General features: G+C 44.3%; 1 protein-coding gene across 11 annotated transcripts in view; it reads right to left on the minus strand.

The window, feature by feature from the left end:
* LOC120305102 (tenascin-X-like) overlaps positions 1-16785 on the minus strand; it is a 146875-nt gene extending 130090 nt beyond the window's left edge. For all 11 annotated transcript variants that reach the window (XM_039336510.1, XM_039336502.1, XM_039336511.1 and 8 more), the window contains exon 1: positions 16508-16785. The gene's annotated coding sequence lies outside the window, so the exon portion shown is untranslated. The remainder of the gene's footprint in view (positions 1-16507) is intronic.
* Positions 16786-17956: the final 1171 nt, after the last annotated feature.

Here is a 17956-nt window from a genome sequence, read left to right on the forward strand (position 1 = left end):
TATGGCCCACGCGGAACAGTGCAGCCAAGGACATGGCAGCCAGGCAGTAGGTACAAGACTCCGCCCTCATGCCCCATCATGTGCAGATGATGCTGTGGGGCGTGGCCACCATGGTGCTGCTGGGCCACCTGGGTGATCTGCGGCAGGCCATGGAGGCGGTGGGTGGCTGTGGGGCAGGGATGGTGTGGGGGAGCAGGGGGGGATTGGGCACTCACTCTCAATCAGTCTTCGCCATCACTGGTATAGACCTTTCATTCTGTGGTTAGTAGCTCTAGAAAAGCCATGATAACTTTTCAAGGTACATACAGGAAGACCTCAACTTATGACAACAATTGAGCCCAAAATTTCTGTTACTAAGCGAGACAGTTGTTCAGTCAGCTTTGCCCCATTTTACAACCATTCTTGCCACAGTAATTAAGTGAATTATTGCAGCTGTTAAGTTAGTAACATGGTTGTTAAGTGAATCTGGCTTCCCCATTGACTTTGCTTGTCAGAAGGTCGCAAAAGGGGATCACATGAACCTGGGATTCTGCAACTGTCATAAATAAGAGTCAGTTGCCAAGTATCTGAGTTGTGATCACATCACCATGGGCATGCTGCAATAATTGTGTGAAAAATTATTATTATTATTAACAACAATAATAATAATAATAATTCATCCACGCAGTGACATTGACAGACTCTATTTACCAAGGCAAATAGGCGGGCGTGGAATGCTGCAAGTACATCAGATGGTTGAAGAAGAAAAAAATGGCTTTGGAAGAATATCTAAAGGACAATGATGAAGATGCACTGAAATTAATATATCAGGAAGGCTTACTGACTACTGGAGAGACCAAATTGGCCTACAAGAAAGACCAAATGAAGAACAGAATAGAGCAGAGGTATCAAACTGCTGGCCTGCGGGCCGGACACATCACGTGGAAGCCACGCCCACCCCATTGCCAACAATGGCAAAATCGGCCCAATACGTTGCGTGACGTCACGTGATGTCATGAGTTTGACATGCCTGGAATACAGGCATTGGAAGACAAAGCACTACATGGCCAGTACATTAAAAAAAATAGCTGGGAAAGAAGATAATAACAAGATCTGGCAATGGCTAAGAACAGGAAAATTGAAGAAAGAGACCAAGGGACTAATTCTGGCTGCACAAGACCAAGTCTTAAGGACAAACGGATACAAAGTCAAAATTGAGAAGACAGCAACAGACAGTAAGTGCCGCCTATGCAAACACACTGAAGAAACAGTGGACCACCTGGTAAGCTTCTGCAAGAAAATCACACAGACTGACTACAAGCAGCGGCATGACAAAGTAGCAACAATGGTGCATTGGAAGATCTGCAAGAAATATCATTTGCCTGTAAGCAAGAACTGGTGGGATCATAAAATAGAGAAAGTCATAGAAAATGATAAAATTAAACTGCTCTGGGACTTCAGAATTCAAACAGACAAGCATCTGCAGCATAAAACCCCGGACTGAACAATTGTTGATAAGAAAGACAAAAAAGTCTGGATAGTGGACATGGCAGAACAGACGAGAAGGAACTGGAGAAGATAACAAATTACAAAGACCTGCAAATAGAAATAGAAAGACTGTGGCTAAGGCAAGCAAGGGTAGCACCAATAGTAATTGGCGCCTTGGGTGCAATCCCAAAACAACTGGAGCACCACTTGAACACCATTGGCATTGACAAATTCGCCATTAGTCAATTGCAAAAGGCGGCCTTACTAGGAACTGCTTCCATCCTGCGATGATATCTGTAATACCATCAAACATCCACATCTGCCTATCCCAGATCTTGGTACATATTTGGAATGTAACTTGAAGAACACACAATAAAAAAACCCAAACCAAAGCAAGTCCCAATTCTTTGATCGGGACTGTTTACAAAATATGGTCAAAAAAGTCAAGATGATGTCCAGAATGTTGTGATTAAAGCTGCCTCAATATTTATGCACATCAGTGCACATCAGCAGTAGCTGGCCTGCATCTTGCAATCTTTCAGTAACAGCTGTCAGTACCCCATTTTTTTGCTTTGGGCTTCCTGCCCTACCACACCCCACTTGGAATCAAAGCAAAATCTTGTGTTTATCCAAGCAAATGCGCAAAAGCAAGAGCCCAGATCCAAATTAAACAGCTATCCATCTTAATTTAGCTGTAAGCAGTTCTTTGACTCAGGAAACAGCTCTCTTGATTAAGAGCTTATAAACAGTCAATGCTAAAGCTGACCTTCAGATCAAAGCAAACCCAGCTTCAATTCGGATTTCACCCAGATGTCTGCCTGTCTGTCTGTCTTTGTCTCTCTCTCTCAATTTCATACTGAATTTAGGACATTTTTCACCCTCCTCTCAAAAGGAAGAGGAAAAAGATTCAGCTTTACAGCTTTTTCTCTAAGTACCTTAGCTGTCCTTAGCAAAGCCCAGCGTGCTTTCACACATTTATAAATGGGCTCAATCTCATAAACCAGGGGTTCTCAACCTTGGCAACTTTAAGACTTGTGGACTTCAACTCCCAGAATTCCTCAGCCAGCAAAGCTGGCTGAGGAATTCTGGAAGTCCACAAGTCTTAAGGTTGCCAAAGTTGAGAACCCCTGTAAAACTATGGCAGTGATGGCGAACCTATGGCACGTGTGCCAGAGGCGGCACTCAGAGCCCTCTCTGTGGGCACACAGGCCATGCCCTGGAAATGGCAACCATCCTTCTTCAACCAGCCGCCTGCTAACTCGCCAAGGTCCCAAAGGAATAATGAAGAAGATCTAAAAAGGCAGAACTCCCCTCCCCCAGTCTCTCTGCACCAGCCAGAAACCAAGCAGAAGCCAGGTCTGTAGAAATGCAGATTTGATAATCCTTTCAGAAAGACTGGAGCCAGGAAGCTTGGAGCTGATGGGATTAGAAAGACAAAGATCCCTAGAACCAACAACCTCTCACTAAAAAATCCAACATAGGACATAGCCATCAGCCCCAGCCCCAGGGAAGCAGAACATGACCTTTAAGACATAATAGGATTAACCTATCACCATCAGAATACCAAAAGGACATACTCAAAAGCTCAGGTCAAAGTTCATGCCACAGGAACAACTCCAAACACAAAAACCCAAGAAGGTATAAAAACCCACCACTCCCAGCACCATGTGGTCAGCCAACCCAAAAACATGCTGCTATCACTGACGTTTGTGGCAACCTTCTTTCCTAAAGCAGCCTCCATTTTGTTTATTCCTAGCTTGGACTGGACCCTGATGAAGGTTTTTCTTTCAACACAGGAATTTTCAAAAAAATTTAGATTTGTTTTACCCCCACCTTTGTTACTTTATAAGTACCTCAAGGCAGCAAAAATAGTTATTTATTTATTTTAATGTAAATAGTTTTTTCATATATTTTAAATAAGAGAGCCAATTTAGTCTAAAAGTTAAGGTGTTGCCCTAGAAACCAGGAATCTGTGAATTCTAGTCCTGCTTTAGACATGAAAGCTGGCTGGGTGACCTTGGGACACTCAGTTTCCCTCAGCCCAACCTCACAGGGTTGTTGATGTGGGGAAAATTGGAGGAAAAGGTTATGTATAAAGACAGGATAAAAAATCTAGTAAAGAAATAAATAAATATTTAAATAAATAAATATTGATTTATCAGGAACTCAAGGCAGCTAACATACATAAATTTTATGTAACAACATTTGGAATATCAGCCAAACATTTGCCTAATAATTTTTACAAATAAGTAAATAAAAATAAATTTGCATAAAACTTTTTATGAGATCTGCTTTAGTCCTGCCTCAGAGGCTATTTTCACATATTTTCCCGGTGGTTGTGACTTTTACTACAAATGTGTGTGTTCATGTTAACAGTTTATGTGTGATCACTGGACTGGGGGTGGGTGGGAGAGTTGAGGCCCATGAAATTACATATTTGGGGAAAATTCCTCCACTTTGGTTAATATTTTCAAGAACCACATCTTAAACGGATTAGTGTGATTGCACAAATCATCTGGGTGGATACCTATTTTTTTTTTTTTCTCTCTTTCTCTTCTCCTAACATTAGGAATACCCTAGTGAAATTATCCAGGACTGGATTGAGTTGAGAAAAAGTAAATATTTCACAGCTCACATAACCATCTTATCAAAATCACCCAAAAAAATTTGATGGCTCATAAAATAGCTTTCTCATCACACAAGCTGTAATTATGTAACAACTTTCATTCTAATGATGAAATATATGCATTCCGTTCTTTGTAAAGATTGTTGCCGTTTTTCAGAATCAAGCATTACCACAGGATGATGCGAGCTGGGCTTTTGTGGAGTTACGGAGAGCGTGCAAGAAACGGAAAATCTATCTTTTCTCATGCATAACATTAAAACTTGGCACATTATCCATAACTGATGGGGATGATACTCTGCGCAAACAAAAAGCAAAGCAATTACTGACCCAATGTCAAATTAATGTATGGAATTTGCTCTAAACAATATACAATAGCCATGGCCACAGATGGCTTTTAAAAATGTTTTAGAGGAGGAAAAAATCTGTGAATGTGGAAAAATTACGCTGGGAGAGATAAATAGCATTGGGGGGGAGGTCCATTCTGGCCAACTTTAAGGTTTTATAGCAGGAATAGGCAACATGGTCCCCTCTGAATAGCAATAGCAATAGACCAGGGGTAGGCAACCTTGGCTCTTTTATGACTCATGGACTTCAACTCCCAGAATTCCTGAGCCAGCCGTGCTGAGGGGAAAGGGAGAGGTTTCCAAGCTGAGCCATGCTGGCTCAAGAATTCTGGGAGTTGAAGTCCACGAGTCATAAAAGAGCCAAGGTTGCCTACCCCTGCAATAGACCTTAGTAGTTCTCGACGTACAACAGTTCATTTAGTAACTGTTCAAAGTTACAACGGCACTGAATAAAGTGACATGACCATTTTTCACACTTACGACTATTGCAGCATCCCCATGGTCACGTGACCAAAATTCAGACACTTTGGCAACTGACTCATATTTATGATGACTACAGTGTCCTGGGATTATATGATCCCCTTTTGTAACCTTTTGACAAGCAAAGTCAGATCCACTTAATAACCATGTTATTAACTTAACAACTGCAGTGATTCACTTAACAACTAGGGCAAGAAAGGTCATAAAATAGGGCAAAATTTACTTAACAACTGTCTCACTTAACAACAGAAAATTGTTGTTAAGGATTGACTGTGGTTGTAAATCAAGGACTACCTTGTAATATCTGTGTACTTGTTGTCCTATCCAGCTTCCACTTAACCGGCTTACAAATCAGGGTTTTATTATAGTTTCTAAATCAGAGGGCGTGGCGCTACTGTAGATATTTCACTGAAAGAACTGCTTCTTGTCCCAGTGTTATCCACAAGGATAAGGAAGTCTGCTCCATATAAGAAGAAGTTACTATTTGCTATTACACTTGAATCTGTCTATAATAGACAGATAAAATGTGGCTTTGGGGGAAAAACCCATGCCGTGTTTGTTTGCTTATTAGATCTTTATCCAGCCTTTATTAGTTTATAAGGAACTCAAGACAGTGAAAATAATAATAATAATAATAATAATAATAAAGTTGGAAGGAACCTTGGAGGTCATCTAGTCCAACCCCCTACTCAGGTAGGAAACCCTATACCATTTCAGACAAATGGCCGTCCAGTCTCTTCTTAAAAACTTCCAGTGTTGGAGCATTCACAGCTTCTGGAGGCAGGTTGTTCCACTGGTTAATTGTTCTAACTGTCAGGAATTCTCCTTAGTTCTAGGTTGCTTCTCTCCTTAATTAGTTTCCATCCATTGCTTCTTGTCCTGCCTTCAGGTGCTTTGGAAAATAGCTTGATTCCTTCTTCTTTGTGGCAGCCCCTGAGATACTGGAACACTGCTATCATATCCCCCCTCGTCCTTCTCTTCGTTAAACTAGACATACCCAATTCCAGCAGCCATTCCTTATATGTTTTAGCCTCCAGTCCCCTGATCATTTTTGTTGCTCTTCTCTGCACTCTTTCTAGAGTCTCAACATCTTTTTTACATCGTGGTGTCCAAAACTGGATGCAGTATGTGGCCTTACCAAGGCATTGTAAAGTGGTATACATAGTACTCCCTCCTCCTATGGTCCCTACAACGATCACACAGTGAAGTGTGTTGGACTGAAAGAAAGCAATTGGCCCAAAGTCACAGAGGCAGTTTTCATGCCTAAGGTGGTGCTACAACTCACAGGGGCCTGGTTTCTAGCCTGGTGCCTTAACCACCAGCCACAAGTTCTTATTCAAAAGAAGCTGTTAATATTGAGAAGAAAGCACCTTCTCTCCAATCCTTGCCTGCTGAGCAAGTTCCAAGCACAGCAAGTCATATAGAGAACGTCTCTTTCAGTGCCATTTCCACAGAAAGCTGAGAGGCCTGGTTGAAGGCCCCGCACCTACACATACATACAAAAAAGGTTTCTGTCTCGCCACTTTCTCCTCCAACACACTCCCCCCCCCCCTTCCCTGTCTTTCTGGCTCACCTTCAAAAGGCCAGGCCTGAGACAGACTCGCTCCAGCAGAGTCGTCTAGAGAAGGCGTCTGTATCCAATCAAATAAGTTAAATTCAATCAAACTAAAGTAGTCATCCAGCATTGGTTAGATCTGGAACTCCTGGACTGCTTGTCCAGCTATCCCCAAATGGCTCTGTTCCTTAGGAATAAAATACACACAGCAACGGTCATCAGCTGACTGCTCTTTCCTGCCCTTCTAAACCAGCATATTTAGGGAATCATCTCGACCGGTTTAACTGTTGCTAGAAAAACTGCACAACAATCTTCTGGGGACCTCAAAAGTACCAAAGCCTCTGAATGCACAGCTTGTCTCACATCATACTCTCCCAAATTGCTGGCTAGTTTAGTGTTTGATGAAAGAATAGATCTTCTATTGCTAACAGCCTGCTGTCTCAAACAGTGGAGTAATACAATACAGCAGTGGTTCTTAACCTTTTTAATGCCGCGACCCCCAACCGGCTTTAAGTCGAGGACTACTGCACCGTTTGCAGAATGGGACTTTTGGCGGGCTCAGCAGGGCAGAGACAGCCTGGGCAATTCCTATTGGCTTTTGAAAGCCAATAGAATTAGACTCTATTCAAGAGAGTCTATTCTATTGGCTTTCAAAAGCCAATAGAATAAAAGGGAGTAGCACAGCTAAGGAAAAGGGGAAAAAGATGGCGGACTGCGTTGTTTGGTGACCCCCGTGAAATGGTCGTTCGACCCCAAATGGGGTCCCAAGCCACAGGTTGAGAACCACTGCAATACAGAAAGAAAGATAACAACAGTTGCCCCATCTGCTAATTTCCCCCTTCTTCCAATTTCACATCTCCCTTTGTCTCATGAAACATGTCTCTGGAGAGTCTCAGTCATCCAGGTCATGGCTATCAGGAGGCAACTGGACTTTCTTGTTTTCCTTTGAAGATGTTTCGCTTCTCATCCAAGAAGCTTCTTCAGCTCTGACTGGATGGTGGGGAATGGAAGGATTTTTATTCCTTGCAGACAATGTGCAAATGCAAATGACCAGCAGTCTGCAAGGAGTATAAATCCTTCCATTTCCCCCACCATCCAATCGGAACCGAAGAAGCTTCTTGGATGAGAAGTGAAACGTCTGCAAAAAAAAAACCAAGAAAGTCCAGTTGCCACCTGAAAAAAAGCATCTTTGGACCAATACTGCAAATATCTTCACCGACCAGGTGGCGATTAGGCAATGACACAAGAATAATATTTAAAGCTGACAGAGAACACCATTCAAGTTATTTCCTCTCCTCAAAGGCAGAACCACTAAAAATGCTGGTCTATATTTTTTTTTTTCTCTTAATGACTCTGTAATCCCTTACATTAGGGCAGTGGTGGCGAACCTATGGCATGCGTGCCAGAGGCGGCACTCAGAGCCCTCTCTGTGGCCACGCACGCCATGTCCCGGAGATGGCAACCGTCCCTCTTCAACCAGCTGCCCGCTAACTTGCCGAGCTCCCATGTGGCTGGATGCATCCCAGCACGGCTGGTTTTCCTCCCCCCCCCCGTCCTGTCCCTCCTGGCTCGCATGCTCTCCTTTTCCAGGGCACAACCCACTGCCGGCCGGCCATCCAGCTCAGAGGCTGCTTCTCTGAACTGTTGGCAGTGGGCTGTGGAGCCACAGAGTGAGCTGGTCGAGGGGCCGGCAGGCTGTGGCTGCGGATGGACACTGTCGGCCCCCATGTGCTCACTGGTCTCTGTGTGTGGGGGCTGATGGTATCAGGCAGCAGCCGCCCTGGCCCCTGTCTCACCTTGCCCTGTGACAATGGCACTTCCACCCTGCCTCGCCTTGCCTCCCCTCACCCCACAGGAAGAGCCTCCTGCCCACCGCCCACCGCCCCACCTGCCAGAGACCCCCTGGATTTCCCCCTGCCCATCTCCCACAGGCATCCCTCCCCACGAGCAACATCGAGGTGACTACACCCACCCTGGCCACACCCACCCAGTCTGCCATGACCACCATGGCCACGCCCACCTGGCACCCAGCAATAAATAAGTGGGTTTTGGGTTGCAGTTTGGGCACTCGGTCTCTAAAAGGTTCGCCATCACTGCATTAGGGTAAAGTCAAGGCAACTGAATGGAGAAGAGCATTTACTGACCAGATGCCCTTCCTGACACCTATGCGGAGTTTGCAGCAATTACTCATTGTGCCCGAAGAAAGAAATATCTGCTGCTAAGATTAAATTCACAGCTTCCTGATTGTGAGGCGAGAGCTCCACATCTAGGCCATCACGCTGCTCTGATCTATGACTATAATAAAAAAAATGATTTATTTGTCTGTTAATATTCCACCTTTATTAATCTTATAAATAACTCAAGGCGGTGAACATATCTAGAGCTAGAACTTGCAGTCTCCTGCTTTCTAGCCTGATGCTTTAAATACCAGAACCAACTGGCTCTTAAGTTGATCTGATGTGATTTGATTTACTAGCTTACTAACCTCTCTGTGTAGGGATGGGAAGAGGAATGTTCACACAGCGAGAGGTGTGGTTACAAAGGAGGTATCAGCCAGGAAACTCTTGATATTTCAATTGGGAAATGTCAGTGATTTGTGCCAAGTAACCTGAAGGCGGATCCCCTTGAAACCATGCAGATCCACCCAGCACGTTTTCCTCTTTATCAGAAACCTAGCTGGCTAAACTTCACTTCCGAGTTCAAATTCTTCCATTGTGCCTCATTTTGTTAAAAAAAAAAAAGGGAGGAAGGGGGGTGACAAAAATTGAATAAGACTGTAGTTGTAGGCCTGCTCATAACTTGGCCAAATCAATTATGGCAGAATTGCTTTCAAGCAGTTTGAAACCCCTGATCTGTCTGTCTGTCTGTCTGTCTGTCTGTCTGTCTGTCTGTCTGTCTGTCTATCTATCTATCTATCTATCTATCTATCTATCTATCTATCTATCTATCTATTAGAAGGGACAGACCAGTTGAAAACAAGGCTAGGAGAAACATTCAATTAATCAGTGGTTCTCAACCTTTTTAATGCCACGACCCCCAACCGGACGTAAGTCAAGGACTACTCAACTGATCGTAAGTCGAGGACTACTCAACTGGTGCAGCACTGTTTTCAGAATGGGACTTTTGGCGGGCTCAGCAGGGCAGAGACAGCCTGGACAATTCCTATTGGCTTTCGAAAGCCAATAGAATAAAAGGGAGTAGCACAGCTAAGGAAAAGGGGGAAAAAATGGCGGACTGCATTGTTTGGCGACCCCCATGAAATGGTTGTTCGACCCCCAATGGGGTCCCGACCCACAGGTTGAGAACCACTGAATTAATCAAATGTAATTCATATCATCATTTCTGAGCAGCGGGTTTCTTTATAGCCAGTAATTACTAAGTCTGATCCCAAATTGTGTAACTGTTTTTAAAATATTTATTTATAAATCAAATTTTAAAAACTGCCCCTCTCCCTCACAGTGGGAGTAGATGGAACACAGAGTCTGGCAGGTGATAAGGGGAAAGAATTTATATAATCATTTTGGAGATTCAGGCCCAGACCAAGATAACTCATATTTCCACAGATTATAAATCTTGCTGAAGAACACTTGGTTCCAACAGAATAAGAATAACAGAGTTGGAGGGGACCTTGGAGATCTTCTAGTCCATCTGCACATTGTGAATCCAGCCATTGTGGTTTGTGAGCCATCACCCACCCCACCCCCGCTGCCAATCCTCAACAGAAATGCTCACAACAATGAAAACCTCGGACAGGAGGAAGAGCATCGCTGGGTGGGCAGGCAGGTGTCTTGCTCGGTTGTGGCTTGGGGGGCACTTTTTTCAGTGCCATTGTAACTTTGAACAGTCACTAAGCAAACTGTTGTAAGTCGAGGACTACCTATACTTTATCACTTTTTTCCTTTTTTCCTTTTTTTTGTCATCAAGTTTTTGACACCTTGCTAGGTGACTGGTAGTACTCGGATATTGCCATATCCTAAAAGTGGTACAATGGGTGAAAAGGTTGAAAAGCCCTGGCTTAATATACTGGGTCAACCCAGAAAACAATTTCCATTTAAAGGTAACATGAGCAGTGTAGACCAGTGTTTCTCAATCTTGACAACTTGAAGAGCTATAGACTTCAACTCCCAGAATTCCTTAGCCAGCATGGCTGGCTGAGGAATTCTGGGAGCTGAAGACCACACTTCTTCAAATTGCCAAGGTTGAAAAATACTGGTGAAGACCATTTTTTTTCCAGTCAGTTAACAACCCTATTGATTGATTAAAGAAATTTGCATGGCCTCCCAACTCATATACAATGACTCCAGTGGTATATATAGCATTAAAAATCCACAGCATAAAACCTATACAACCTCACTACCCACCACCATCTTGTGGCAATAGATACAGTCACACTAACCACTTGATTAGTACTGTATCATCTGTAGTCCCCAGGCCAGTTGACAACGCCATACCATCAGGGTCTTCCAGAAAAGGAACAAGATGGAGGCCAATTTTGTCTCTAGAGTAGGAGTGTCAAACTGCCGGCCCACGGGTTGGATGCGCCATGTGGAAGCTGCACCCACCCCAGCTCCGGCAAGGGGAAAAAAGTCATGATACGTTGTAACACATCACATGACGCGACGAGTTTGACACCCCTGTTCTAGAGGAATGATATTGCACAGGGCAGGAGCCACCACCCAGAAGGCCCTTTTTCTTGGTTCCAGCAGGTGTTCTTCCCTAATGGATAGGACCTGCAACATGCCCTTTTCACCCTGGTGGGCTAGGTCAGGGGTTGGCAACCTTGGCTCTTTTAGGACTTGTGGACTTCAACTCCCAGAATTCCTGAGCCAGCCATGCTGAGGGGAAAGGGAGAGGTTTCCAAGCTGAGACATGCTGGCTCAGGAATTCTGGGAGTTGAAGTCCACGAGTCATAAAAGAGCCAAGGTTGCCTACCCCTGGGCTAGGTAGATGTTAATGGGGAGAGGCAGTCTTTCAAAATAACCAGGCCAACTGGTCAGCTCAAAAAACCCTGACAGTTTTATGTCATCTATCATTGTGTTACCATAACTGGGCTGTAAAACTCCAGAAGACCACTAGGTGGTAGCAGAGAAATAGGAAGCCGTCTCTTTGCGGCACTGACTTGCCCTTCCAGCTCAATACTGGCTTAGTGTCTCGCTCTCAGTGTTGTTGACCTGTAGAGGACTATGGAATATCTATGTAGAAAGGGGAAAAGATAATGTAGATTCCCCTGAGATGTCTGTGGAGATTCTCTGTCATCCAATCACTTGTCTGAGATGGTATAGGTCAGTGGTGGTGAACCTATGGCACGCATGCCAGAGGTGGCACTCGGAGCCCTCTCTGTGGGCACACATGCCATTGCCCCAGCCTCGCCTCCCCCCACAACCCCCTCCTCACCAGCAGCCCCCCCGAGGAGAGTCGCCCCCGAGCGTGGCCTACACGGAGCAGTGTAGCCAAGAAATGGCAGCTGGGCAGCATAGACAAGACTCTGCCCATCCCGCAGAGTTGATGCTGCGGGGCGCGGGCAGAGGGCGTGGCCGCCATGGTGCTGCTGGGCTGCCTGGGCAATTTGCAGCAAGCCCCGGAGGCGGTGAGTGGCCCTGCGGGCAGGCGGGGTGGGGGATGGGATGGGGCGGGACGGGGTGGAGGAGGGGTGGGGCCAGTTTTTGGTCTCTAAAAGGTTCGCCATCACTGGTATAGGTTCTCCTGCTTGAGCAGGGGGCTGGACTAGAAGACCTCCAAAATTCCTTCCAGCTCTATTCTATTCTATTCTATTCTATTCTATTCTATTCCAAATGAGTGGTTGTAAGTCAAGATCTACCTTCATTTGAATCATGTGCTGCGTTTTTTTTTCCAGACCCAGCTCTATGATAGTAAGACCTTAAAGGGGCTGAAGAGAAATTTAATTACAGGTAGTCCTGGTTTATGAACACAAACGGAGCCCAAAATGTCTGTTGCTAAGCAAGACAGTTGTTGAGTGAATTTTGCCCCATTTTACGACCTTTCTTGCCACAGTGGCTAAGTGAATCACTGCGGTCGTTAACTTAACAACCTGGTTGTTAAGTGAATCTGGCTTCTCCATTGATTTGGCTTGGCAGAAGGTTGCAAAAAGGGGATCACGTGACCTCAGGATACTGCAACGGTCATAGGTACATGTCAGTTGCCAAGCATTTGAATTTTGATCACGTGATGGTGCTCTCTGAGTTTAGTTGTGTTCATGCAGATGTTTCATTACCCAGCTCAGTGACATCTTCAGTGCTTCAGAGCAAACCTCACCCTCTTTTGCACTGAAGATATTACCTAGAGAGGTAATGAAACGTCTGCACAAAAACAACCAAGCTCAGAGAGCACCAAGGACTCCATAGTTCAATCCTGAGCCTCAGAGACTCTCTTCTCTTGGTATCCTGTTGACCTGCCCACCTGCCCTACCCTCAGATTACACGAGGACCCTCTCCAGTCTGGACTCAAGGTTTTATACAGTGTTTGCAAAGTATGTTTACTGCCTTTGAACATAGAGGCACTGCATGGGGCCATCTGGAATGGGGCAACTGTAACAAATCATCATCATGATGGTCAACCAATAGGCATTGCTTCATTTATTTATTTCATGGATTTGAAAATAAGTCATGGTAACTTTGCAACACCTTTGCCAGACAGTTAAGCTGAACCACTTGCTCCCAGATGTCCAGCAAGTATTACACAGAGGAGTCCCTATTGTCCTACCCCACCTTTTTGCAAATACTCCTAACCGCTGAGACTAAATTGCTTTGCTGGATCGGAAGAAGTCTCACATACATGTGGAACAGCGTTTCTGAAGCTCAGCAAGTTTAAGATGTATGGACCTCAGCTCCCAGAGTTCTCCAGCCAGCTTAGCTCTGAGTTGATGTCCACACATCTTACCGTTAAACTTAAAATATCTCCTCATCATGAAGGAAGGACAGCTGCCAGCTAAAGTCCAGCCTTTAAGTCCAGAAGAATTACTAGCAAAACTGTTGTGTAGTGGGCTTCAGTAGGCAAGGAGCAGACCAGCATTTTAGCTTCACAAGCAGTTGGAGTTAAGTTAGTTTCACTTTAGCAGGGATTAACACAACTTTATATATATTCAATACATAATACAAACCCTAGAAGAGTTTAAGCCTAGAAGAGTGTCAAAAATGCTTTTGAGCTCACCGGGGTTGACAGAGGAAGCCCCATGCCCTTCACACCATCTCTTTGCTCTCTTATGCAAAGAACACTTCCCATAGTTCATGTTGATTGAATGATGGGAGATCCAGCCAGGTGGGCTGATTTTGAAAAACTCAGGAGAGTCAGACCTGTTTTAATACCCGGATGAGGGGCCACCAGGAAAGCCACAGACTACTAAGGCAAAGAAGTATTCCGGTATAAGTCGTGGTAAACTATTAAATGTCATTGCTATGGAAAGTTTGCAGTCAGCAGGAGATGAGCTCAAAAATGGAGAGTTGGGGACTATTACTACTAGATCTAGTACTGTTACTAAGAGGATGTTTACTCACCTGTGTGAGACCCAGTCAAGTCTTATTGCAAACCACACTTAATACAGTTATTAATTCCTTCTCCGTTTTCCACACATGTCATTCTATCTACTGGATTTTGATAGCCTCAGGCAGAACCTCTCACTTATTCTGCTTCAATTTATAATTCATTTTGCAATCTTCCTCCCCGCTGCTTTGTTCTGCCTCTAAAAGATCATATCTATAAAGGAGAATATTTGCAGCTCGAGGTTGAAATGAGGGATCCTTGGTGCTCTAGCGAGTAGCATGGATGATATTACCTAGTTTGGGTAATGAAATGGCTGCCAGAAAACAACTAAGCTCAGATAACACCTAGGATCCCTTCCTGTTCTATCTCAGTGGTTCTCAACCTTTTTAATGCCACGAACCCCAACCGGTCGCAAGTCGAGGACTACTCAACCAGTCGTAAGTCGAGGACTACTCAACTGGTGCAGCACCATTTGCAGAATGGGACTTTTGGCGGGCTCAGCAGGGCAGAGACAGCCTGGACAATTCCTATTGGCTTTTGAAAGCCAATAGAATTAGACTCTATTCAAGAGAGTCTATTCTATTGGCTTTCAAAAGCCAATAAAATAAAAGGAAGTAGCACAGCTAAGGAAAAGGGGGAAAAAATGGCAGACTGCGTTGTTTGGTGACCCCCGTGAAATGGTCGTTCGACCCCAAATAGGGTCCCGACCAACAGGTTGAGAACCACTGATCTATTACATGCTGGTCCATCTAACTTGATGTTTCTCAAACTTGGCAACTTTAAGATATGTGGACTTCTATTCTCCCAGAATTCCCCAACCAGCCAGCATGTGTGGACCGGCTGGAGAATTCTGGGAGTTGAAGTCCACATATCTTAAAGTTGCCAAGTTTAAGAAACACTGACTCACTTATCCATCTTCATCTGTTTTCCCTCTTCTCTCTTTCCAACATCTAGTATTCTTTTATCGATATTTTTAAAGCTCATTGGCACATAGGAAAGTGCCACTGGGGTAGACTCTATTTATTACAGTATATTCACATGGATTTTCCTTCTATTCTACTTTCTTCCCTCTCTTTTCTTTTTATAACTCTGCTCCCTTCATCCAGGAAAATTAACTGTTTTAGTTATGTTTGTAGGAGAGCCAGGCTGGCCCTAACACAGAGGGAGTTTGATAGCATTTTTCAGACCTATAATATTAATACATTTTATTCGAAGACAAAAGCTTTCATCAGCTACCTCACATTTCCTTACTGAAGTAAGCTGCAGTCATGAAATCTTACGCCTTTGAATTAAATCTGAAAAGATGCTACCATACTCCTGATTTTGAGCTACTTTTGTAACTCGTAACTGCTCATGTTTATATAGTACAATTACCATATAAACAAGTATAGTTAATTACTACAAAATATCCTACACTTTATGTCTGCTCTTTTTTTTTCTGTCTGTCTGGCCCCACAAAGTAGATTATTTTACTTAATCTGAATCAAAAGAAAATTGAAAAGACGTCTTTGAGATTAGATCTGCCTTTTTACTAAAAGCCAGATGCTCCTGGATGCTTCTAACATCAGGAAAACGCCTGGAGAGGATAACAGAATAACAGAATTTGAAGGGACCTTGGAGGTCTTCTAGTCCAACCCCCTGTTCAAGCAAGAGATCCTTCTACACAAATGGCTGTCCAGTCTCTTCTTAAAAACCTCCAGGGATGGAGCATCCACAACTTCTGAAGGCAAAGCTATTCCACTGGTTAATTGTTCTCACTGTCAGGAAATTTCTCCTTAGTTCTAGGCTGGATCTCTCCATAATTAGTTTCCACCCTGCCTTGGGGTGCTTTGTAGAATAGGTTGACCCCTTCTTCTTTGTGACAGCTCTTCAAACTGCTATCATGTCACCCATTTCCCAAACTGGACCACTTCATTTCCACTTAGCTAGGACTGCATACATCTTCAGAACTTCAAATGTTCTCCGTCCACATGTCTAACTAATTTTGAAAAAAAACAACAACATCTACACTAGATTAACATATCTTGTAACTGCCAGTTCCTTAGGCTATCTTTGTGCTCAGTCAGGTACCCCAGGCTAAATTCTTTTTCAGTGAGCCTTAAAATTTTCTCTCCCTGTGCTCATATTCCCTGTCTCTCTTCACCTCCTCTAATTCAAACATTTTCTCTATCCATCCTAATATTTCTCTCTCTCTCTCTCTCTCTCTCTCTCTCTCTCTCTCTCTCTCTCTCTCTCTCTCTCTCTCTCTCTCAGCAAATGTCACTTTGATTAAACAAAAGAAAGGAAGATTGCAAACATCTGTGCCTCAAGCCTTCTGGATCTCCCTCTCTGGGTCTTGCTCTTATCCTCCAGCACTTTATTAGTATATTTTCAGTTTGGGGCATGTCCCGTTGTGCAGAAGAAGTCATCACTTTACAAAAACAAAAAATCTCCATAATGACCCTTTGCAAGTCCCCTCCTTTACGGTGAAATGGGTTTTCCTTGTCACCCGCCCTGTGCTCCATGTAGTATCCGCTCCTTGGAGGTTTCCCATCTTACTTGCAAAAAGTTGGATGCTCAGGCTGGAACAGAAGACAGCCGCGTTCATTCACCCGCTGCTGCCTCTCGGACCGCTTCACTCCTTCCTTCTCTCTCTCGTCGGCGTGTCTGCCCTGGAAAGAGGTGGAGACAACCTTCTGGCCATCGGATTTCCTGGCTCAGAACAGCCCTGGCGTGAGAGCGAGCATATGTGCCTCACAAATGTGTGTGTATGTGTGTGTGTGTGTGTGTGCAACACACACATACAAACACACACACACAGAACTCATTCACTCCCTCCTTGGTCTGGAATCAGCGAGTGTCTGACACAATTGCCATGAGATCATAAATGGGAATGGCTGATAACCATCTTGGCATTCAAGGAAAAAGGATGCTTGGGAAGGCCTGCTCTCCCAACAGTCTCTGGCTTTTTTTTTATTCTTCTCCTCTGCCCCCCCCCCTTCTCCCTTGTATGGTGGCCTATATCTACCAAAACTTTGGGTCAGAATAATAGAGTTGGAAGGGACCTTGGAGGTCTTCTAGTCCAACCCCCCTGCTCCACTAGGAGACCTTATAGTACCATTTCAGACAAGGGGGTGTCCAGTCCTCCAGTGATGGAGCAACCACAACTTCTGGAGGCAGGTTGTTCCACTGGTTAATTGTTCTCACTGTCAGGAAGTTTCTCCTTAGTTCTAGGCTGCTTCTCTCCTTGATTAGTTTACATCCATTGCTTCTTGTCCTGCCTTCAGGCGCTTTGGAGAATAGCTTGACTCCCTCTTCTTTGTGGCAGGCCCTGAGATATTGGAACACTGTTATCATGTCCCCCCTTGTCCTTCTCTTCGTTAAACTAGACATACTCAATTCCAGCAGCCTTTCCTTATATGTTTTAGCCTCCAGTCCCCTGATCATCTTTGTTGCTCTTCTCTGTACTCTTTCCAGTTGATTGCTCTCACTGTCATGAAGTTTCTCCTTAATTCTAGGCTGCTTCTCTCCTTGATTAGTTTCCATCCCTTGCTTCTTGTCCTGCCTTCAGGCGCTTTGGAGAATAGCTTGACCCTTTTTTCTATGTGGTAGCCCCTTTGATATGGGAACACTGCTACCTTGCCACCTTTAGTCCTTCTTTTCACTAGACTGAACGTATCGAATTCCTAAATAATAATAAAGTTGGAAGGGACCTTGGAGGTCATCTAGTCCAACTCCCTGCTCAGGCAGGAAACCCTATATCATTTCAGACAGATGGCCGTCCAGTCTCCTCTTAAAAACTTCCAGTGTTGGAGCATTCACCACTTTTGGAGGCAGGTTGTTCCACTGGTTAAGTGTTCTCACTGTCAGGAAGTTTCTCCTTAGTTCTAGGCTGCTTCTCTCCTTGATTAGTTTCCATCCGTTGCTTCTTGTCCTGCTTCAGGCGCTTTGGAGAATAGCTTGACTGCAACGGTTCTTCATATGTTTTAGCCTCCAGCCCTCTAGTCA

Source organism: Crotalus tigris, unplaced genomic scaffold (assembly GCF_016545835.1).
Source record: "Crotalus tigris isolate CLP2741 ecotype Arizona unplaced genomic scaffold, ASM1654583v1 scf7180000017666.379230911805:20528666, whole genome shotgun sequence".
In the NCBI taxonomy this organism is placed as follows: domain Eukaryota; kingdom Metazoa; phylum Chordata; class Lepidosauria; order Squamata; family Viperidae; genus Crotalus; species Crotalus tigris.